This window comes from Lissotriton vulgaris, chromosome 8 (genome assembly GCF_964263255.1).
Source record: "Lissotriton vulgaris chromosome 8, aLisVul1.2, whole genome shotgun sequence".
NCBI lineage: Eukaryota > Metazoa > Chordata > Amphibia > Caudata > Salamandridae > Lissotriton > Lissotriton vulgaris.
In genome coordinates, this window is record NC_141696.1 from 901,977,048 (window position 1) to 902,001,875 (window position 24,828).

The window sequence follows — 24,828 nt, forward strand, 5'->3', positions numbered from 1 at the left end:
GCAATTAAAATAGCAAGGAAAGAGTATTCCAGAGCACAGGTGGAAGCTAAACGAAATTGGGAGGAGACTTATTGGCAGGATTTAAAGTACGCCTCCAAGCAAAGGGACCCAAAATTATTCTGGGATCTAATTAACAGAGGCATCAGAAAAGGATCTGACCCAATCCCTAACCCTATCACGGGCCAGCAATGGCACAAGCATTTCTCCAATCTTTACTCAGGAGATGAATGCTCTATGTCCCCAATTCACAAGCCCTTTCCAATCTTTACAGGCGCCCATTCAATATTAGATTGCTTTGAGCTCCAAGAGGTGGAGCCAGCTATAAATAGTATTGCTCCCGGAAAGGCTGCATGACCTGATGGTCTCCCAGGGGACCTGCTTTTGCATGATCCTAACCCTTGGGCTCTCTTCATTTTATTGGTAATGAACTTAATAGCGAGGGGATCCCCTGTCCCAGACTCTTGGAAAGGAGCAGTGGTTGTTCCAAATTTTAAGAAGGGGAATAAGAGGACTCTGCCAACTACCGACTGATTAGCTTAATCGATGTGATCCAGAAGGTGGTTGGCAGGGACCTCCTAATTAGGATTAGAACATGGATGGTGGACGTAAACATCTTGTCCCACTATCAAGCGGGTTTAGGCAAAAGGTGGGAACAATGGATCAGGTGTTCAGATTCTTCATGATCTATTGGAAAATAGTGATCTTAGGGAAGGGCAGTTTGTATCTGGCCTTCATAGATCGGAAGACTGCGTTTGACCTGGTGCCTCGGGATAAACTTTGGCAGGTCCTTCAACAACTGGGCATTTCCCCTCAGATCCTTGACATTATAAAACGCTTGCATAACGACAACTATGCCAAAATTAGGTGGGGATCACAGGGGCAATTGACAGAGAGGATCGTGGTGAACAGGGGGGTCCGCCAGGGATGCGTGCAGGCTGCATGTGGCTGGCAGATTCCACACACCACAGGCAGGCAGCGGGCCGTATCTCGCAGAAATGGGGAAATACAGAAAAGTAAAGATTTTTCCCCCATCTAGTCTGTGAGGAAAGCAATTTCTGGGAGTAAAGGGGCGAAGATTGCCCATCAAACTAAGCTTGAAAAATACGCCATGTCAAAAGCGGCAGATGCAGGTGGAACAACAAAGGCCTAGCCAAAGACAGCCCAACAAACAACCCAATACTGAAAGACATTATGGACACCATCACGAGAGTGCCTGCGTCACTCGAAAGCAGAATGGATTCAATAACAACTGAAGTTACACTCATAAGGGCAGAAGATGAGTGAAAAGGTCAAAACAATGGAAGACATCAAAACAGACATCTGCCGGGATTCCAAAACGATGTAGCAACATATTAAACAGCTTCAGGCAGCTAGTAAAGCAATGGAAAATAAAAACTGGATGAATATGAGGGGAGGCCACACCGCAACAATGTCAGAATCCTCGGAGTGCCAGAATGAGCGGAAGGCCTCATGCCAGACCTCTTTGTTGAAGAACTAATCACCAATCATCTCCAGCCTAAGAATCAATCCAACTTCTTTTTGATTGAGAGGTCCCACCGAGTCCCTGGAGGCAGACCAAAACCCAGAGCCTCGCCAAGGCCCCTATTGGCATGACTCTTCTATTTTAGGGACCAAGACACTGCTCTGCATACAGCCCACACCGCTCCAGCTATCAATATCGACAACAGTGTTGTGACTTTCTTCCCCGACTTCATATAAAATGTACAGAAGCAGAGATGCTCTTTTCTGGGAACCAAAAGCAGGCTTAGAGACAGAGGACTAAAGTACTCAACGTTGTTCCCTGCACAATTGCGGGTTGAAGCAGAGGGGAAAACATTGTTCTTTGAGACTTCGGAATCGGCAAAAAAATGGCTAATGGATGGAGACCGGCCAAAGGAAGCGGCTCCCAGCAGAGGAGGGAGACATTCCCCAGAAAGCAACCAGGTCTGGAGACGCACCGAAGGCAAATAATAGATGGAAAAGATCCAGAGAATTAAAAACTACAGGTTGGCCTTGGAGATTATAAAACCCCCTGGCTGGAACTGGAGAGATCGGACCGACGAATGCATTGTAGCTGCCATCTGAAACGTTTCTGCAACATTGACTAAGTGACTTTTAAAATCAAAACTACTGTAATTGCATGGAAATGTTTGTCTTCAAAATGTGTAACAGCGGTGGGTAAAGGTATAAACGTTGCACCCCCCTCACCACCTTTAGTACCATTTTAGAATGGGGCAACAGGCGCTCTGCATAGTTGGGGATAGGGGCAGTTTTAAGCCCAGATTTCAGGGAAGCAATGGGTATGGTTCATAAAAGAGTAAGGGCATGTTGCTCTGGCTAGATTGTTTGCAATACAAAAAAGAAATACCCACAACAGGAATTAGACCGTCTGTAAAACAAGGAATTAAGCTGTTGTCCTGGAATGTGAAAGGTCAGGAGATGAGCTCAAGAGAGGGATAGTGATCCAATATCTGAAACGACACTCACCAGATGTGGTCCTTCTGCAAGAGATGTATTTGATGGGAAATGCATGTGGGGCACCGACCAGGTGGGGATGCAGGCTAGTGGCACACTCTGCATTTACCTCCAGATCGCGAGGAGTAGGAATGATGATCAAGAAAAACTTCCCAATGGCAACTGATCATACATGGACCGGCACACAGGGCAAGTTTACGGTAGGCACGTGGAGATGGGAAGGCAAGACATTATCATTGGTGTCTGTGTATGTCCCGCTGGGCCTCCACACATTGGCCTTCAAAGATTTGGTGGATCTTGTATGCGCCCTTCCAGAGGGACAGATATTAATAGGAGGAGATTTTAACTCGATAGTATCAGGTCAACTAGACAGATGTCCCCCGAAGAGGTGCCACGGTCGAACATACAGATCCATGAGCTATGGGGATGGTAGACGTGTGGCGTGCTCTCCATCCTGCGGAGACACTGTTTAGATGCCATTCCATAGCCCACAACTGTCGCTCAAGAATTGACTATAGTATTGTGCCGGCTAATCAGCTGGGACAGATCAAAGAGGTACATCACCTTGCAAGGGGCATTTCTAATCCCTCCCCTGTTTGGGCCCTAGTAGAGGTGGGAGAGTCACAGGCAGGAAGAATAGCCCCAATAAACCCTTGGCACCTAAAGATCCCATCAGTTAAAAGAAAAATTACACAATAAATCAATCTTTATTTCCAAGAGATTGGGGCCTCTGTAAATTCCACCCAGATCCTTTAGAAGCCTTCAAAACGGTGATCAGGGGTCATGCGGTCTCCCAGATCTCCGGAATCTGGAAAGAGAAAAATGCAAACCTTGCTAATCTAGAAGCTGACATTGTGCAACTGGAGGGGAGGTTACATGGGGAGGACACAAAAGAGACCAAGCATTTGTTAAAGATAGAAAACAACAGAATATACGGCCCTTGCCACATATGCTGCACAGGCACAGAATAGGGCCTCCTCAGTAGGATCTATGAAGGTGGGGTTAAAGCAGGGAAAGTGCTTGCTTGGCTCGATCAGAGAGAACAGTTAAACAGATTGGTTGTAGAACTAAAAGATGAGTCTGACATATAGCTGACAGACCCCCAGGAAATTGCTGACAAGTTTGGGAAATTCAGAGAACAGCTTGACACTGGACAGTGAACTCGCAAGCACACAGGTTGAGCGGGCCATAAGAGACTTACAGGCGTGGAAAAGCGATAGGTCCCAATTGTCTACCCATTGAGTTGAACGAATTAGCCCGAGGCAGGATAGCACTGTGTCTCACCAAGATGTTTTTAGAGAGTTGGGAACTGGGTACACATCCCACAGACCAAGGAATGGGCACAATTGTGATCATTATCAAAAGCGGTAAACCCAAGGGCAAACGCTCCTCCTATCGACCAATATCATTGCTTAACAACAAAGTTAAGATATTAGCGAAGTTACTGGCCACCCGTCTGCTTCAGGTTATTTCTAAACTTGTACACCCTGATCAGTCTGGTTTTATGCCTGTCAGAAACACCTCCCTCAATTTGTAACGCTTACACGTATTGATGGGTAGACTAGGCACACTACGAGAGAATGCAGTGGTGGTGTCCCTCGACGCCACTAGGCATTCAACACTATCGAATGGCCATACAGGTTCACAGTCATCAGGAAAATGAGATTCGGCCCCCAATACCTGAGCTGGATTCAAATTCGGTATAGAGGCCTGTTAGACGTGGCACCATTGGCGTGGGTCTGCCTTCCATTTTTTACTGTTGCCTCCTGTGTTTTTGCTATGTTTTTGCTGGTCTAGATGCTTTGGGCACTTTGTCACTGCTATTCAGTGCCAAAGTGCAAGTGCTCCCTATTGTAAATTGTTGTAATGGATTAGTGACTACATGATTGACTTATTTGATTTACTTGTCAGACCCTAGTACAGTGCCCATCTCTACATGTTGGTCTTCCCCTGAAGTAGGCCCAACGTACAGCCATGGGCAGGGTGCATTGTATGTAAATGGTAGGACATGCCCTGATGAGTGTGGCATGTACTGATAGTGAATTACAGACAATTTCGCTTTTCACTATTGCAAGGCTACCTGTTCCCCAGGCCAGAATGGGAAGTTTGATTATAACATCTTATAATCCTAACTGACCCCAGGAACAAGGTAGACATTTGAGTTTAGTATTCCTAAACTCAGAATGTTAAAATACATCGGGCAGATTTACAAGCCCCTTGCGCCACTTTTGCGTCATTTTTAACATGGGAACAATGATGTAAAAGTGGCGCAAGGGGCTTGTCAATCTGCGCTATTTTAGTGAGGGCGATTTTTACATTCTATGTTTGAAAATACCACTTTTAGAAAGTAGGTCTTTTCTTGCCTAACCAGCCAGCCTGCCTCTGCTAGGTTTGTGTATTCCATATCTGGTTTGTGAGTGACAGGGGGCTGGAGAGGGCCTTGGATCAAGCAGTGTGGAGGGTCAGGGCTGAGCTGAATAGGACTTGCATTGAATAGAGAGTGGGGAGAGGAGATTTCCTTTCACTGACCTGAGCCCTCATACAAAAGAGAGTATGGGGAGGAGATTTCCTTTCAGCTACCTGGGCCAATTCTGCTTTCAACAATGCTTTCTCCACCTCCTGCTAGGAATCTGAAAAGAACTGGTTTCGGCTGGGCACAGGCACCCTCTGCCTTCAGAGGACAAAGGATTTACTGGTATAAATATTGGGGCCCAGATTCCAGAACATTAGATCACTTCTGGGAATCAAGACAAACCTTTGCCAAGGAGAAGAACCAAGGAAGCTGAAGGAGTAGACTGCCCCTGTGCTGTTTGCTACTTCTGGGCTTGGCCTGCAGTGGTTAATTTATTTACCAAGGAAAGGGGAAGAGAACGTCTGTAAACTTGAAGTGTGCTTGCTTCCTGCCTGAAGTCTCAGGGATACCCTTGCTGAGAATTCTACCTGCAGAGAGGTGCTTACTTATGTGTGGGCCCACTGAGAAGCTGTAAAAAAAGTCTCAGAAGAACACCTCACCTCCACCCTCACCTGCCCCCCCCCCCCTACTATGATGGACACCGACACAGTGGAAAGCAACCACCACCAATGGATCGCCAACTACGCTAACACCCTCAACCCCCTCCAGAACACCACGAGACGACAAAACAAGAAAGCATTCTTGTTCACCACGGACCTCCATGAATCCAAAAACGACATCCGATGCCACCACAGAGCATCTGCTTGCACCGTGACCTGTTGGCACTGCACTCCGCACCACCTTGCTTCACTTCACCGCCCTGGCTTCACCAACACCGTTGCAGCACACTGACTTTGACACCGAGGACCACACAGTGGCTTGGGGGAACCGCTCGTAAGTCTCATGACACACCCCTTTGTCCGACTACGCAGTCCGGGAAGACCAATGCCAGCTCCCAACAACCAGCTCTGTTACCTACACTGTGATCTGTCGGCACCGAAACAAGCAATACCTCACTCCGCACTTGAGCCGAGCTCTCACCGCCACTGCTGGACAACTGTCACTGACCCCCTGCGTGTACTGTGACCTGAGGGCACCACATGCCACACCGCTGCACTTTGCCCCACAGCCCTGATGCCTGACAAAGTCAGGGCTCCTGACTTAAACCCCAAGGAGTTCAATCTGCAACATGTATGACTACAAAGGCAGTACGAATCCTGCACCAAACTCTGGAACCGATGCCTGCTCTTCGGAGCTCAACGAGAGGTTGCTGACGCCCTGCACTTCTCAAGGTACTGTTTTGCGGGTCTTCCAAACACTGTAGATGGCCCTCAATGCAGCAGTCAGCCAGAAACGTTTGGATTTGTTATTCACGACGTTGTGATAGCCCCTGACGGAGCTACTGTTTTTAAGTCTATTTTTGTTTCCTAATATTTCCAAGAATTGTAATGGTGGATTTTATCATTTTCGGTCTTGTTTTGCACAGATAAAATTTGTATTTATTTTCAAAAACTGGAGTGATCTCCTTTTGTGATGTTTTCAATGTATTACTGTTGGTTTTGTGCAAATGCTTTACACACTTCCTCTGAGATATAGCTGACTGCTCATGCCACTCTACAAAGGGGGTGAGCAGGGTTTATTTTAGGAGTGTATCCCCCTTATCCTGACTAGGAAGAAGGGTCCCTACTTGGACAGGGTAACAACCTGCCAACTAGAAACCCCAATTTCTAACAGGTCCCAATTTCCATCGTCTAAAAAAAAAATATCAATCACTAATGTGTGTACACCTCAAAGTAGCAACAAAGGTTATGCCAGTCTAAATCCTCTCTCTACCTCCAATTAGTAACATGGCCTGTGTCCTAGGTATAAGTGCCCCATGGCAGGAGGTGATACCATCAAAAATATAATAAGTGAGGGTAATATGGGAGTCAACCTTATTCACCTCAAGCAAAGGTAAATTGTGTAGTTTAAGTGCACTTATAGTCAATCCTGGTATGTGTCTGAACGCTTTATTGCCGCCACATCTTAGTCCTCTGGGTGTTCTCAGTCACTCATCAACATACTGGGAAGCAATCATGCAGCTTAACAATCTCTCAGATGCTAAGGTAAATGAACTTTACAGTTTTAAGATGCTTATTGTGAAGCTTTGAAGGTCTTTAGTAAAAGCAAGGTGGCCACCTTGTGTGTTAAAATTGGTGCCTACTGAGATCTTTACTAGCCACAGATCAAATGTCCATTTATAATGTAAAGATTGAAACCCACTCTGTAAAGACAAAGGTTTGGAATAGCCTTGCATTGTGAAGACATAAAAATCCTGGCACCAATAACTCACAAGTTCAAGCATGTATGCTATGTTCCTGAAGTGTTGATTAGGAGCATGGGTGTTATCCATCAATGTATATTGTTTGTTGAATTGTATTACTTCTGAGACTTTTTTGGGTGTGTAAATCACTGCACTCGAATCACCGATTATGCAAGAAATATTGGAGAAGTGAACTATTTTCTTGTCTTCATATAAGAGGGTTTATCTGACAAATCTTGGAACTTTCAACCATTTCTTATGAAAGTATATGAGCAGTGTGAACAAGTAAACTTCTTTGCAATGTTTATTTGTCTTTATCTATATGATATACGCCAGAGAAGGAGGAGGTGTGAACATTGCCATATAATAAGAGGGAAATGTTTATGATGATTGTTTTTTTCCCTTATCCTCAGTCCAGAAATGATATTACTTAGTAAATAAATAAGGGCATCCAGATCAAAATTACTAAAGAGTTGAGGACGTGGGTAATAGAGCTACACAGTGTATCGAAAGTGTTTCTCTTGCAGGACCAGAAATCATTTATTGTCTGCCTTAAGCATCCTCAAACTTCTGGTACTCTTTCTCTTCATGGAGGGGTGGTATTATTTTCATTTACCAGGCAATGAAAATAATATGTACATAAGGGACTCAATAACCATCTGCATACCTCTTTTGATAACCACATAGATTGGTAGACTAGTATTGGAGTGGGTTCTGATCTCTACTCAACTGAAGTTTCCAGCAAAAAAAACATTCACTATTTGTGCATTCTTAGACCTGGCTTGTGATGTAGCCACTGCAACAGCTAACTCATTTAACAAACAAGATATAGTGAGATCGAAAGGGATGGGTAATGGAGAGAGCACACTACAGAAATAGGAAGTGGATTGAGTACCTTGCTGGGGCTGTGAAAAAAAGAGGACATGGGCACTAAACAGAGATGAAAGAGCCATTGAACCACCAGAATGATTGCACATCGGCCAACTGGGATCCTGAAGGGGAGATGGGAAACTAATAGAATTAGAGTATGGGAAGAACATATTATCACATGGGATTTATAACCATGATAGACCAAGGTGGCATAAAGGCACAGGGGACAGATGCCCAAAGAACATGATGGGAAAAGAAGAGGGAAATGACAAAGAGTGTGAGAGGGCATTGGATTAATCTGTATAACAAGCTAACAAGGGAAGTAACAAAGAAATGGAAAGTGGAGGTCAGGTTAAAGCACTGGGCATGAGACAGTGAGAGAGAAATGGGATTCACAAGGAACAGATGAGGGGTGGGAAGAGTAAAGAAAGAAATAGTAGATTGTGTCTACCATATTTTCGAGCGCAAGCACATTTCAAAGTAAACTGAATGTGTTTATTTATTTGAAATGACTGTTACATAATTATATGTGTTTTTGACAATTCTAGGGCGCTATTGGACTATTTTATTCAGAAAAGAATAACCAAGAAGCTGGATCTTCAAACCTGCCACAGTGCAAGTTTGAGGTTTCAGGTTCCTACTTCAGCCAATCCAGTGCCTGCCACTAAGGTGGAAGGAGCACCCAAACTGGATTTCTCAGCTGTCGGCTCCGCAGACAGCTGAGCAAAATAAAAAATATATATTTCAAATATATGTTACATGTCTGCATGCAGGAGAGTGTATATGTGTGGCTGTGTGCATGATAAAAAAAGCATTTGTAAGTATGAGCATTTGACTATTTGCATGCATGAATGTGTGTGAGTGTGTGTGCATGATTGAAAGTGAGTGGCAAAGAAAGTGAGTTAGAATCAGTGAATGACAGTGAGTATGATAGTTATTGTGAGAAAAAGTGAGTGGAAATAACTGACTGTGAGTGACAGTGAGTGTGAGTGAGAGAGTAAAAATTGGGGTGTGCAAATGAGTGTCAGTGGTTTGAGAGAAAGTGAGGTAGTGTATGTAAGAATGAGTGAAAGTGAGTGACAGTGAGTGGTGCCACTGTGAGTGAGAATGAGTGAGTCAGTGTAGGGGAGACTAAGGGAGAGAATGAATAAGAGCAAGAGCGATCACAAGTGAGTGTGAGTGACAAAGTATACATTACTGACAGTAAGAGTAAGTATGTATGTAAGAGTGAGTAATTGCAAATAACAGAGAAAGAAGGAGTGAGAATAAGAGAGTATGAGTGAGAGAAGAGTGAGTGAGTGAATATAAGTAAGTGTGAATGTCAATGTTAGATTGGCCTTGCAACTCTGCGACCGGTGCTATTTTGGCCCTCGGTATGGAGGAACAACTTAGCCACTCTGACCCAAGAAATTAAAACTGACTGTCTAAACTGTGAAAGGGGAATGGAGATTCCCTGGCTTTCGTTTGTTTACAAAAGCTTGTGTAAGATAGGAAAAGATAGTATCTTTACTAACCCAAGCAAAGCCATTGTGGTGCTTAAAAATGACCTGAAGAAAGCACTCTATGCACTTTACACAACAGACAGAATCAGGACAGAATCAGAGAAAACTACAGTTGTTGGGTACATGAATAAGGAACTATACAGATATCCTTTAGCATTGTATCTAACTCTACCGATGACACATTGGGAAAGAAACCTCTTGTTTCGATTGAGCGCTGGATCCATTAGATTTTTGTTAAATTTCCCTCTGGGTTACCATTCAAGTTTAAGTAAAATAAACTGCCCCTGTGACGGGCTAAGTAACCAAAATGATTTAAATTTTTTCTTTTCATGTAATTTTTATCTAAAGTATATTAAATGGCTTTTAATTCCACTTTTTAAAAAACATAGACCAATTACTATGGAAGAATCCTATCAATTGCTGCTTACCCTGGACAATGAGGAAATAATTTGCCGCACTTGCACTTTCCCAAAAATTGCTGTTCGTGCCCGTAAAATGATGGACAATGCCTAAGTCTCATTCACCTGTGCTTGATGTTTAATATTAATTTTATTGATTTTATGATAAATTGTAATTGTATATGAACTTTTATGAATTCTTGGAAATTCGAATAAAGATTTTTGAATTGAATTGAATTGCCCAGGGGCACCCATGGCAAAATACTGCCTGTCGAATACTGGAGGCAATTCTTACCACATTGAGCACCTGTGACCAAGAACTGGCACTCACAAACTAGAGATACACTTTGACACATGAGAAACTTGTGGCATATGCAAGGGCTCACATACTGGAGAAAATTCTTGCACATAGGACACCCAAGACAAAAATGCGGGTGATGGCACATTGGAGGTAGTCCTTGTCATAAGAGAGGACAACCGTGGCATATGAGAAGGGGACAATATTACCATAGTGCTAGACATCATTTTTTAAATATAGGTCACCCATCCTATTTAAATGGTAGCATTAGCACAGTTCTTCACTGGCATATTTTATGGTGAGTTTTGGCATGGAGGGCACTTGGCATATGGTGGCACCAATGACATAATGCTGGCCATGGCACAATGAAGGTAATTTGTGACTTACTAGACACCTATTTATTTTCATTAAAAAACATACGGGTTAACTTCTGAGGAGCATCAGATTTTATTGACTTGACACACCATGAAAGGATTTGAATATTTAATCAGTTCCCTTTCAGAGCCTTCGGATTTAAAATATACTATTTGATCCCATTTTTTTCAAAATCTTCTGAGGGTGGATACTGGATAAAAGATCACGAGACACGACTAGTACCACAGTGACTTCACTTGATTAGTATTGAAGTAAGCCAACATTTTCATCAAATACTTAATTAAATATTGGGATTATTAGTCTCCTTGCAAATATGTAATTATTTGAACAGGACATTGCATTATTTTGAGCCATCTGTACCCTGCATACTGCCTTTATGTTTTAATTCATAATATAAAAACAAAATTTCTTAGTGGCATCCTTTAAACTTCAAAGGATGCCACTAATAAGGCTTAAAGTAAAGTGAATCATAGGAGAAGTTTTGTTTACCTATATATAGAATACATCTAAAATAAACTCAGGGGCTGATTTAAAGTTTGGTGGATGGAGGGTACATCATCAAGATCACAGAGGACATTGCCTTCACCACCCAAGGGACCCCCGTTTGCCCAATCTAGAGTTGTCCACCAGCCTTGTGGGCAACTCTTAACACTGACAGGAACTTGCTGTCACAGAGGATCCTGGCAATGATGTAAACGTTTTACGGGCGGCGCTGTCAAACAGGATAGCTGCCCATCAAACTTTTATAAAGTTGTTTATTTGAAAAAACAACTCCTAAAGTGAGAGTTGGTTTCTGAAAAATAAAAAGCTAATGACCCCCACACTGTGGAAGTCTTCTACTATTGAGTGATGGTCATTATTAGTATTATTATTTTACCTGGTGGTGATGGACAACAAACAAATCCATCCGATCACCAACTCTAAAGTGGGAAAGCAGTCACATGGCAAACCTCCAAAGACCTGTACTCCATCGGGCTGTCAGAGGAGTATGCCAGTGACTAAGCCGGAGTAGGCTCTGTCATCAACAGATTTTGGGTCTGCTTGCCTTTAAATCAGGCGGGCACACTCTAACTCAAACCCTAAATTCAAAATAGCATACTATAAGAATAGAATTGTAATATTCATTAATGCACTATGTGTTATGTTTACCGCCAACGTGGTAAGTGATCAGTTGATCACACAGTGAATGAAAAAGCATGCAAGTATAAAAATAAACGGATTTGGAGGAATAACAAAAACAAATGGTGGAACAGAATATATCTCAATCCACAAACATGGACTTATTTGTCTTCGTATTAATACTGTGCGTTGAGAGCATTTTGACCCTACCTATTATTCTTTGGGTCATCATTGAGATAAATGTTTTTTTTAGTCTAAGCACTGTGGCCTACAAAAAGGGAATACTTTACAGGATATCAAACAATATATTGCTCATTGAGCTCAATAGCCAAGAACAGAACAACTGTGAAATCACTCAATTGGAGAAAATCTGAAAATTATTGGGCTAGTCATTCATATAGTAATTTGAAAATCATAAGCAACACATGAATTGAGGGGGAAAACGTGACTGTGGAGGGAACTTCATTATTTATATGCTCAAAGAGAAGCCTAACACAGGTGTGCCAATTGGTCACACTGTTACCTGGAAAAAAGGTTAACAACCTTGTCTGAAAGTGGCATGTCACATGTGAGAGTCCTTACACTTGTGAAGGACTTTATTAGCCATGTGCTTAAAGATAAAGCAATTGTTACATGACAAGGACATTTTCAACCCCTTCCATGCTTATGACGAGTAAGTGGAGCTGTGCTCATGATGAGCTGTGCTCGTCATAACGGCAGCGGCACTCCCACGTGTAATTGATTCCCCGCCTGTGCGGGAGAATCAATCAGTGGGCGGAGTCGTGACGAGCCCAGCTCGTCACAAGCACAGCTCCACTGCCTCATGACGAGCTGGGCTCGTCACGAGGACCACGGAGCTGGGCCCCCCCCGCGCCTTGGGGAAATTACTCCCACGGTGAAGGGGTTAACAAAAAAGAACCATCATTTCCTGAAGAAAGTAATGTATAGTGAATAGACTGACATGGAAGGGTAGTCTGAAAGAAATCACAAATACCTTAGTATAAGTCAGCATGAAGCCTGTGCTGTGACAGCTTTTACACTTGTATCATGAAAGCAGGTGTCTGGTGGTAGTAATGTGTGACAAGAAAGGTTTTGCATATTGTTGTGTATATTTTTTGTGATGGTAATATTGTGGGTTGTTGTTTGTGCTGGTGTGCATTCGAACTGCATTATTGCAATTTTATATTGTTGCTTCACACTATAGTTGTTTATCCCCATTCTGACTTCCTGTATTGAATAGAAATCCCACCAAACCCTAGGAGTTTTTGTGTTTGAGATGAAGTATAAAAGAACCATGCTCAGGAAATACCTAAATGTTTGATCAAAATGACAAGGAAGAAAGGTAAATGCTTTTAATTTTTTGTCGGGCATCCAGAATACACTTGACAGAGATGTTTATTTCCTGACTATTCATGACTATATATCACAATGAGAATGATGACACACCACCCCTTAGTGCTTTTTGGTGGAAATGAGTAATGCCAGCCTATCGAATTGAAAATCAAATACAGAAACCAGAATGGCCACAATTCAAATGGAGCAGGTTGAACATGTATCTGATGGCCAAGGTACAGTAACAACATTTTCAAATGTGAATAGCACCTCCTCAAACTCCTCCAAAAGACATGCACTTTATTACTGTTTGAGGGGTTAAAGCACTCTCACAGTTATTGAGGGAGAAGTCAAGGAATAAACCTGTCACAGTGCTTAGAGGCCGATTACGATGGCAGACGGACTTGAATCTGCCCGCCATCTTAGCGGGATCGGGACCGCCCGCCTGTAATGCATCTGTCCTGCACCCCTATTTATGATGCGACCGCCACCGCGTGGTCACATCCAGGAATTTAACATTGTCGGTGGGCGCTGCTGGGTGCATCGCCAGCCGCAATGCTAAATGGACATGTTGTGCATTTCCATGTACAACGTGGCAGGTACCACGCGGTGCCTACCACCTTGTGCATGGAAATGTAGGGGGGTACCAGGTTTACCACCCAGTGCACAACTACCTCCCCCAACACAGCCATGGAAAGGCTGGCTGACGCCAGCATTGTGATTGGGCGGGCGGTGGCTTTGAGGCACCACCCCAATATCCACAGTCTTATCCGCTCTGACAGGCACTAGTTACGATTGCCTGTGGCAGATGTGTGGTGGGCAGACTTTGCGCCCGCCACGTTTGCAGAGCGATTCCCCTCACCACCCTGATGTGGCAGGGGTAAATGAGCATGCAGATGGTGGTGGTCCCACCGCCATCGTAATCAGCCCCTAAGTATCAACTGGGCATGCTCAAACATGAAAGATGATGTTCTGATTCAAAGGGTTCACATTGATTGAATGGTTACCTATGAAAAGGTATATAGTAGATAAAGGCTGCGTGTTTGCCATTATGGTTTTGAAGAACATCCTAGGCTGATATTGAAACCCTAGTGAATCAAAGAAACAAGAAAGGTGTCAGCATCTGTAGCTCTATGGAAGTTCTATAGGTAAGGATTCCTGTATAGCATGAAGCCACATAATCGAAGATGTCAAGAGAGGTCTTTATCTCCATGTCTAAGGGGAATCTTATTAACCCCTAGGAGGGCGCCTCCTGGGATGTATCTATGACTGCTAGTATTAGGATTGGCTTCCATGAATTTGCTGGAATCTAAACATTTGAGTGAGTGTAGCAGCTGTAGATATGCTCTGTCGATTTACACCCGTGCAAGCAGCAAAATACAAGTTCCACATGATATGCAACAAAATATATAGATATGTATTCGTGAAGCTTTCTTAGCTCTGCTCCGTGCTCTTTTAAAAGACAGCCTTAGGCTCCTTTGGTTCCCTTGGGCCTCTGCACTCTTCTTTCTACCCTACAAAGTCAATATAAAGTGTTCAATAATAAATGGTTTTAGTTCACTCACTTTCAGAACCAGTATGAAATACCTTAGTTCATCAACTTGCACTGGAAACTTTTTTGCATCCAAAAAGGGAATTTCAGCCACATCTAAGATAAAACATCTCAAGGCACCCAGTTTTGTCGACAAAGAAAGTGCAAAGGTAAGATCAAACTGGAATTCTAGTTCCCTTAGTTATGACTGAACTTTCACAGTGATTCCAAAATTCCCAGAATTCTTCTCCCTGTCATTTGCAAGAAAGTATGTCTATTCAAGGGATGAGTACCTCTGTCTCTCCTTCTCCTTCAGTCAGATCTGAATACACTGTATCCGCTAGGATACCTGAAGAGCACATTCTCCTTGCAGAACCTGACTCCCTCTTTCCTGCCTCTAAGCTGAACCTTGGCATCAACTCCCCAACAATAACGTTGCTACTGTTAGACTATTATTCCTTCTTGTGGAATGTACCTCAACACATTGTGAAAAGATACACGCAACAACCAAATCATATCTTAATCAGTTGCAAACAGCCTACTCAATAAAGTATTTTTCCATCCTATTGAAGGGACCACCTGACCTCCCAATTGTGGCGCAATGTCACTGCAGCTCTTCTCCATACATTGCTTTGTTGGCACATGTTAGACCTGGCATCTTTTTGTGTGATTTCCCCAGTCTTTTTTTGCTTCTGACCTTCTGTTTTTTACTATGTGGTGCAGTTAATGTTTGCTGGTTTTAGGGATCTGGGCAGTTTACCACTGCTGACCAGTGGTGAAGTATAAGTGCTCCCTTTGTAAATTGTATTGATGAATGCTACCAGTGGACCTGAAGCACTGATTGTGCCACCCAGATGAGTAGCCCTGCAACCATGACTCAGACCTCCCACTGCAGTGTCCATGAGTACAGTTTTGACCTGCCATGTTGACCTGACAAGTGCACCTATGTGCCAGGCCCAAACCTTTCCTTTTACTATAAGGTAGACCCAAGGCAGACCCATACTCAAGATGCAGTTTATTTAAAGGGTAGGCCATGTACTGGTCTGTTTTACATGTCCTAATAGTGAAATACTGCCAAATTCGCTATTCACTATGCCAAGGACTCTCTCTCCCATAATGGGCATAATTTTGCTCCTTTTATCAAGTCAGTTCTCCACCTTTTTTGCTCTATACCCCACCTCGCATCTGCAGAGGTGTGCACTGCCTTATTTCCTGATATCTCTCTTTTTCTCTGGTGTAAACTGCATGCTCCCAAGAGTGTTTAATAAATGTCAGATTAAGTGTACCATAATATGGAAACGTCAGTGCAACTTCTTTCTCAGTGATCTTGTGTCATTGTTCAAGCCAAATAAATGTGTGTAACCCTACATTTATCAACGTATAATGACTAGCAGTGTCTTTGAGTGGGGCTTCCCCCCCCCTCTAAGAGATATCTGAACTGGATTGGAGTGGGGCAGATTGGAGTGTGGAAGATTGTTTTGGACTAAAGTGGGAGGATTGGAGTGTGGTGGAGTGGAGGTGTTTGGATTGGTCTGGGGTGGATTGGATTAAGTGGGGGGATTCATTTGTGGTGAGGTGGGTTGGTGTGGATTAGCGTGTATTGGAGTAGAGCGGATTGGAGTAGAGCGGATTAGAGTGGTGTGCATTGGGCTGTAGTGCATGATTATGTGTTAAAACATTATTTCAGAAAATACACATAAGAAAGAAACAATGTAGCTTTTCAGTACAATAATCCTCATCTTTTGAGAACAGCGCTCACAAGCAAAAATATAAGAAAACTTGAGTGCAAAGTAATCAAAGACTTGGCAAAATAAAAGAAATTTAACTAATAGGTTTTCCGCATTCAGCTGCATTTACTAGACAGCCCTCTAAGTTTATCACTGGTGACCAGGGCTGGGAAGCAAACATTCTAGTCCCTCTGTGTAAGAAAATCTAGTGGTCCAACAGTATAGTGCTGCGAGGCCAAGGACAGCTCTTCTGCCCTGGGCCTCCTAGCACTACATAATGACTGCAAGTCCTTGTGAAAGGGGCCCACATCTAGACTTTGCAGCCTGATGGAGGGCTGCGAGGTCCACCTGCCCTGGACTTCACAGAACTGGATAATGGCCCAATTACCAGTGAATGGGGCCCCACACCTAACCGTGCAGCCTTGTCCGGTGCTTCCAGGCCCAAGGGATGAGGATCACCTCCCCTTTGCCTCGAAGCAGCAGTGGGGCACACTGCTAAACACTGCTCTACTGTGCCAGTCCGAGCTGGATGTTCCCTCCTCCCCCCATACAACTGTCCTTACTTGTTAATGTCCGGCTCCTTTTGGAAACAAAGAGTCCTCTGCTGCCTGGAAACGTAATAATACAAAGGGCAGACAAGACTTCTCCACAGGCTTTTAACAGTGGTGCTGCCCCGCCCTCGTCCCTGAGAGCCCACTTTGCTGCCATCATGTCCCCTACATAGTCTTTTCACTCCCCCCACCATTGCAGAACCAGGAATGCTACCACGCCCTGACCAGCGAGGTCAGAACACCTCACTTAACATTGGCAATGTGATCCCATTGTGGAGGGGCCCTGAAGGAGCAGGTGGGCTGACTATGAAACTGTAGCATTTCAGACAGAAGTGGGGCCCCATGTTTTTAACTGAGTGTGGGCCCTGGGCAGCTGCCCACACTACTCATGTGTAGCACCGGCCTTGATGCCAGCCTCTTAGGCACCAGCAGTCATTAGCAGTGGCAGAGCGGGTTGGAAAAAGGAGCCACAATGCAGGGACGGAGCCCTGGCACGGAGGCAGCCGCAGAGCAGCAGCAGGCCAGCTCCAAGGTTTCAGTGATTCGCCTGACTTCGGTCTCACATTTGCAGAGTTTAAGCTATTATTAGTATTGAAAATCACAATGCATTTTATTTATGTTTTTAAAACAAAACATAAAAAAAGGCATTGCCATTTACATTGCCAATAGCTCAAACTCGTATAAATGCGAGACACATTGCATTGTAAATGCGTGTTGATTATGTAACGAATTACTGAATTGTAACATCAGTTTAATACAGATTTAGAGAATCACAGGCTTTTCATTCCCTAAATGGCTTCACATACGGTCCGACTCATATTGGGTTAGAATCTGACCTACCTTATGCATATTAATGGGGTAGTTCAAACAGTGGCGTAGCAGGCACTTTGCCCCCCCCCCCCCCCGTAGCCGAGTCACTGAGGGGGGGGGGTGATTGCCATCCTGAGAATGGCAGGCAAGAGAGGGGGGAGGCTGCCGCCTCAAAGCTTGTGCTGCCTCTGGGGCGGACTGCCCCTACCGCCCCCGCCCCCCTTGCTACACCACTGACTTCACAATTCTGATGCACGGTGATTGGGGCAATCTTAGAGATGGTGATGTGCTGGATTGCTCCTTAATAAAACAAAGTATTTTTAATGAAGCTTTTTTTTCCTTAAGGAAACAGGGTTGTGGTTACAAATAAAAGTTTTTTTTTTTATCGGGACCAATACCTCCTCTTCAACAAACATTTTTTTTACATCCACAAATGGGAAGGGGTCCTAAGGAGACCCCTTCCCTTTTGTCAATGGGTTATTACCTCCTTAGAGTTGTCAGTAAACTATCACTGTTTTGTGAGCGGATTTCCATTGCGAAATGATTGATACATTAGAATCTAATAATGTCAAAACAATCTTTCTTTGTGCATTTTACTTCTAATAGTTCTGCGCAATATCACTGGCTTAACAGCAACAATAAATAAATAAAACTATAAAGATGTACGTTACATTCAATACATTGGTCTAAATGTATGGAATTTTCTGTCAAAAGCAAATTTCTTTTGGCATAGCACGACCTTTTAACTGCCCTGTGATGGGTATTTATTGTGGCTCGCATGTGAAAGTGTAAGTGTTGCTGGATACTCCTGCTATCTTACTTGTTGATGGGTGTGGGATATGATAATGGCATTTTTGACCCCTGCCAATTTTCACCAATCGACATTAAATATGGTAGGTCATTGTTTTGTTATGGCATTGAAACACTCATGATATAATATGAGATTGGAAGGCAGCAGCGATTTTCGAAGGTAATAAAAACACCTAGTCGCTTGTCTGGGTTCTAAACCGTAACTGTAGGGAACACTTTAGATGTAACTCAAGGTCAAGCCAGTAGCTTCAGCCCTGACAGCCCAGGCGACAGAATTTGAGGTGGGGGAGGGGTGGTGTTGTGCGCCTGTCTTGGACCATGAATTCACACTCTCTGACCCTGCTCCACTCGGAATTACTTTCCTGGCCCGTTTCTATTGACTTTTACTGCTGCATGTAAATGAAGACAACCTAGAAAGGTCCCTTTTGCACTTCCAAGCTGCCTTTATTTACATGTAATTGCAGACCCATTCGCGCCCCCCTGGGAACACTTCCACCCACGGGCACCCCAGGGGGGCGCAACCCACAGTTTGAAGACCTTTGCATAGATACTGATTCATTACATGTAAGAGATGGCCTGTAACACAACACTGAATAGGTATGCATTTGAAATCCCAATTTAGGAGTCGGAAAACCCTTTCTAAGTACTAAAATGGGATTAGTAAATAAGAGAAGGAATTTTAACTCTCACAAACACAAAATCGGAAGGGTAAATAACTTCTAAAATGCATAGAATCCCGAAAAAGCTCAAGTTAAGGACTCGAAGTAATGTACTATTCGTCCCTTCAAAATTTCATCCTGATTACATTTGCGAATTTCTTAACTAAACCTCTAAAACAGGCCCCAAACATGGCCTGATCCATTATCTTTAGAGCTGGAACTTTAACATGAACGCTTCAAACGCTGAAGTTGTTAAAGGCAGAGAGGGACAGCTTGCGGCAAACGCACAAAGCGTGTGAGCCGGTCCACCAATCTGGTGCTCTGCGAGGCACAGACAGAATCCTTAATTACATCCTGTGAGTGGGTCTCGCACCCTGTAAGACAAAGTACTGATCTGACGACATGATGGGGGCGCGCGGCTTCTCTTTCTCAACTAAATTGAGTGGTTTCTGCAGAATGTGCTTATGAAAAGGAATTTTGTGATGATGCCGCAGAAAGTATTTGACATCTAAAGACGCTTTAATTTTTTTTCTGGAAAGATTGATACCTCGCCAACTCTTTCAATGAACAGAATTGTAAACAAATGCTTCTTTTGCTGGCTTTCCAGCAAAAATAAATAATCTGACCCGGGAAACTTTTTTTCCAATTTGTCCTTTAAGGATTGTCGCACGCTCTGCCTCAGCCAGATAAACATTGGTGATTAATGCCTTGCCTATTTTATCTTATGCCAACATATAGATTCAAGCACGTCCTCGCAAAGCCTGCTTGGAACCTCTTAAAGGATCATTTGTTATCGTGACTGCCCTTGTTCCTTTTTCACCCGTTTATTCATTTGTTTCACGTTTATCTTAACAATTATTTAAAAGTTTAGTTCTGCATGGGGAAAAACAATACTTTTTCAAGCTATTTAGATTTCCCCTCGTCCTCTACATTTATATTCGGCTTATGTATATTTTTTATAGAGTTAGTATAGTTTTTTTCAACTATTATTGTGCATAAAACATAGTTGATTTTCATACATTTAAAGGAGGGAGATGGGGCACTAGGGAAATCCATAAGGAGTTTTTTTCTGGTCATGTTATGTTGCATTATATTAATGTTATTAATATAATAACTTACCATTAAACTTCATAACCCTGATCCATAGTACTCCCAGTCACAGCATCAACAGATTGAAGTGCCCCGTCCTGCCTAAAACAGTATTACTTAGTCAATTAATGAATATCTTGATTCGATTATTTGACAAATAATCGTAAAAGAACAGTAAAATACAATAAAATACGAGATTAAAAGCAACTTTAAAATTTGTGTAAATCTAAGTAAACTAAAACATTTCACATTCCCAGTCTGGCAGCTCATGTTTCAGAAAAGTCCCCACGGAATGGCAGACTAATGGATTATATAATAATGCCCTAGAGGGGGGTTGAGAAGGCAGCGGACTGACTCCCACCAAAACCTCGTCAAACGGGATCTCTCCCAAAAATGAGTCACCCTGATCAAAAAGGGTTCAATGGCCCCAAGCGGTCTGAATGATGTCATAATCCCTGATATTGCGTTTTAGAAGTTTTTAATCCTCTCTGGGTGATGAAATTGGGGTCCTCATTTATGGTGATTTGGCGTCGGGCAGTGAAGCAAGTCATCTTGCTGTGCTGCCCTACGCCAAAGTGAAAGGGCAGGAATGCACCGTATTTATGGAATACAGTGCTTTCCTGTCCTTTCTCCCTGCATTGGTGCTGTTTCAGCAGCATAGCTCCAACACAGGCACCCTTGTACCAGTGTTGTTGGCAGGATTGTTTGTGTGCAGAAAAGGGTACCTTCCTCCATAGAAACAATTCTAAGAGGCCGAATGCAGCACACTCCTCATTACGCCTCACCTCAGAAGGCATAAGGATTTGGCACTTTCCCCAGGTTTACATGCTCTTGTAAATCTGGGGCAGCATCGAAATCCTTGAGTGTTGCATGGGAAAACCCACTGCAATGCCCATAGGATGCCTCTCGAGTGCAGAGTAAGGCAACACCGTGATTTGTGCCTTGCTTTACTCCATATCTATGAGGCCATCCAAAGCCATGCATAGTGGCTTTGCATGGTCTCATTATTATTAATTTGAAATTTGAATTTGCAATTTGCGGCGCTGGATCCTCACAAAAAGTGATGCTCCGTCAGTGCAAGGGGGCTCGTACAAATGCCCCAAGGTCTTGTTTTCCTAACCCATAGAATCTCACACTTCTTGATAGTGGAGCGCTTGGTAGACAGAGGATGATAGACAGGTCAGGTCTCGCCAATAAAATAGAGGTGTACTTAATCTGCTTAAACCATGGTATAGGCTGTCCCTGGGCACATGGGAGGCATACTAGTACAAGCTTTCGGTTAAGGAGAGCATGTGGTTCACCCATGTTCATAGTCAAAGCAGCTTGGGGGCCAAGGCAATGAAATCAGCCATGAGGCCCAGCCCCAATTCCTCATGTTGAAAAGCAGTTCTCAACAACCTCCTACAAAAATTATTCTCTTCACCCTGGATATACTCAGTTTGACTGTAAAGAGTATTAGAGAGGCCTTCTGGACAAACGTGTGGAGGAAGGTCCGGGAAACCACCACCAGTGGCAGTCGTGCTGATTCTCTGGTGTTCCCCAAAACTGAGCAAAGGTTCGAAAGCTTCCTGGAAGAAATTGACCTGCCATTTACTAGGTCTTTATACATCAAATTCTGGCTGGGGCCTCTGCCACTTGCAGCTTTTACCAGCAAATGGAGATCCCACCCAAGGAGTAGTGCTGTTTGTTCGATATGTGGCACAGCACTGGAGACAGATGTCCACTTACCCTTTATTTGCCCCTCATATGCCAAGCCAGCAAAGACGCTGGATTGTTCCCTTGTGCGGATGCATTGGAACGTGGCAATACAAATAAACATTGTGCAATTGCAGGTTAGTCATGGTGTCTTGTGTGGTATTCTCAGTAGCTACATTCTTAGAATCCGTGTGGCCCATTCGCACTAGGATACTTAGGCAAATGCCAGAACTCAATCGCTAATCAAAAACGTTGAATGCAACAATCACCTTTTAGCTACACCATCACCTCATGAACCACCAAACATATTAATTCAAGAATGGATTTACCTTTAACACAGTTTGATTTTATACAGCATCACCCTCAAACTTATGTTTTAAAGTGTGAAAGTTTTTATTCAGATTTTATATACACCTAAACAGGAAATATCGTCTCTTTCAAAAATATTAGTTTTGAATCTATTTACTGAATTGTTTGTTCATTAATTCAATGTGACTTCTATCTTATGCTTATGGTCATCAAACGAAATAAAGTATTTACTGAGTACTTAGTTTGACAGTAACCCCCTGATCCAGCATCAAATGTTGCTCAGGGAAGGCATCTCCATTAATATTTCTCTAGAATGGACTTAACTGGCTTATATCCAAAATTATTAGCAACATTTATCAACAGACCAAAAGACTGAGTAAACATAAGACAACAGTTGGAAATGCATGGACCCCAGGCCCCTTTAAAATCAAAGTTAACCACATTGCTGCTGCACATATTCCCCTCCGGTGCTGAGGGATAATAGCAATGGGTGTGGTCATGACGGAACCGTTCCGTCATCAGCACAGCTCCACTGTGCCTCATGACGGAACCGTTCCGTCATGAGCATCGAAGGGGTTAATACCTAAGTATAACAATTGGTGGACTCTCTCCACCTTCACCTCTAATTTTTTAATTTAGTCTAAGCATGGTATTTTGTACTGGAAGTGTATCCTTCCAGTACAAAATATATGCTACATTCATGGAGACACACTTGCACTTTGGTGCATAGGTATGCCCGTGACACACGGCCGGACATTTCTACACCAGTACTAGGGAGAGCGGAGGACAATGTCATATTTCTGTAAATATGGCACTCTCCTGCTCTCTGCTTCTCATGCAGTGCATCTCAGCATTTGAGGCTTCTGCACTGTGTGAAAAACTGATATATCTGACCCTTAGTCTCTTTGGGCATAAAAATAAATACTATTCACATGTTCTACTACACAAAACAGAAATATAGAATCCCGGCCACACATCTTAACATACAGGAGAAATTCGGCCAAATATAAATATGCTTGTGACAAAATATTTGCTTTTCCAATATAAAAAAATAGTTACAAAAATTACATGAATTCATTATGGTTACAACATACTTTCTGATATAAAAAGCCCCATGTATGCCTTAAAGTGACAAGTGGCTTAGAGTCCTGCAATCATTCATTCTGATACCAAATAGATCAAAACAGAACATTGACCCCCCTTACCCTTTAAAGTGACAAGTGCATTTACACCCAAATACAGGCCAGGGACACCCCTAATATTCTTTACTCTGAAAATTGGTTATCCCACTTAGTCAAACAATCCCAGATTCTCTGTCCCTTTTTCCTAGCTTGAAGGCCCTTGTGTAACCTGCCTTTTCAAGGTTGTACACTGATAGAAGCCGGGCTAGCCATTGCTGAAAAGAGGGAGGATTAACATCAACACAGGATGAGGTGACACATCACCTAAAAATCACCATAGAGATACAAAGTTAAGCTCCTGCCTCATCTGATCTCACACTTTCATTTACTCCTAGTAATATCAAAGGGGGGGTTAAAGTTACATTCAGGGACAATTCATCTCTAAAAATAAACCCCCAGATTCATGAAAACCATTTTCTGCGAATTCTAAATTGTGATTAATACCGAATCGCAATTTAGAATTCGCAAATGGGATTCATGAAAAACTGCAATAAAAAAATAGCGATTCGCATTCGGCCGCAAAAGCCGATAGCGATTTTCCCAAAATCGCGGAATAATCGCAAAATCGGACAATTCCTGTGTTGAAATTGCAATCTCGCTATTAGTGAGATAGCAAAAACGGGAAGTCGCATTTCGAGCACAGTGATGACATCACAACCAGGAAGCAGGCAGTTCCCTCCCTCATTCTGAATACTGAGGCTGATTTGGAAGCAGCACTGCCCAGAGCTCCTCTCTAAACCACCTCCAGCATTGATTCTTAATACACCACACTGCAGCAATGTCACAGGAAGCAGCAGGGGCCAGTTCCTCAGGGAGAAAGCGTAAAATTAAATTCTCCGAACAGGAGCTTGAACATCTCATAGAGGGGGTCTGTAAAGATCATGACAGACTGGAGAGGGTTGGCGAGAGGCTGGGTGAGCGCCTTGGAACAGGAGGGGGAGAGCCAACAGTCCCTCCCAACACCCCATTGGGGGATCTCGTTGAGGACACATTGCAACCTGAGGCATGCGTGGGGGTAACCCGGCTGAACTCCTCCCGACCCTCCCAAGAAAGGCAAGGTAAGTGCCATGCGACTGTGACCCTGTCCCCTAACACTGGCCATTACCCTAGAGCTACCCATAAGAAACCCCAGTCATGCAGCCCATGCACATCAGAATATCCCTATTGCATTGTTGGACATGTAGTCTGACCACAATTTACATTCAGCCCCATACAGCCAGATATGTCCTAATAGAGTCAATCCAACAGCCAGTCAGGGAATGGTAGCCTGCATGCATGTAGCAACCTTCCATGTGAAAGATACATGTAATTAATCAACGTCCTCTTTACATCACAGGTGGCGC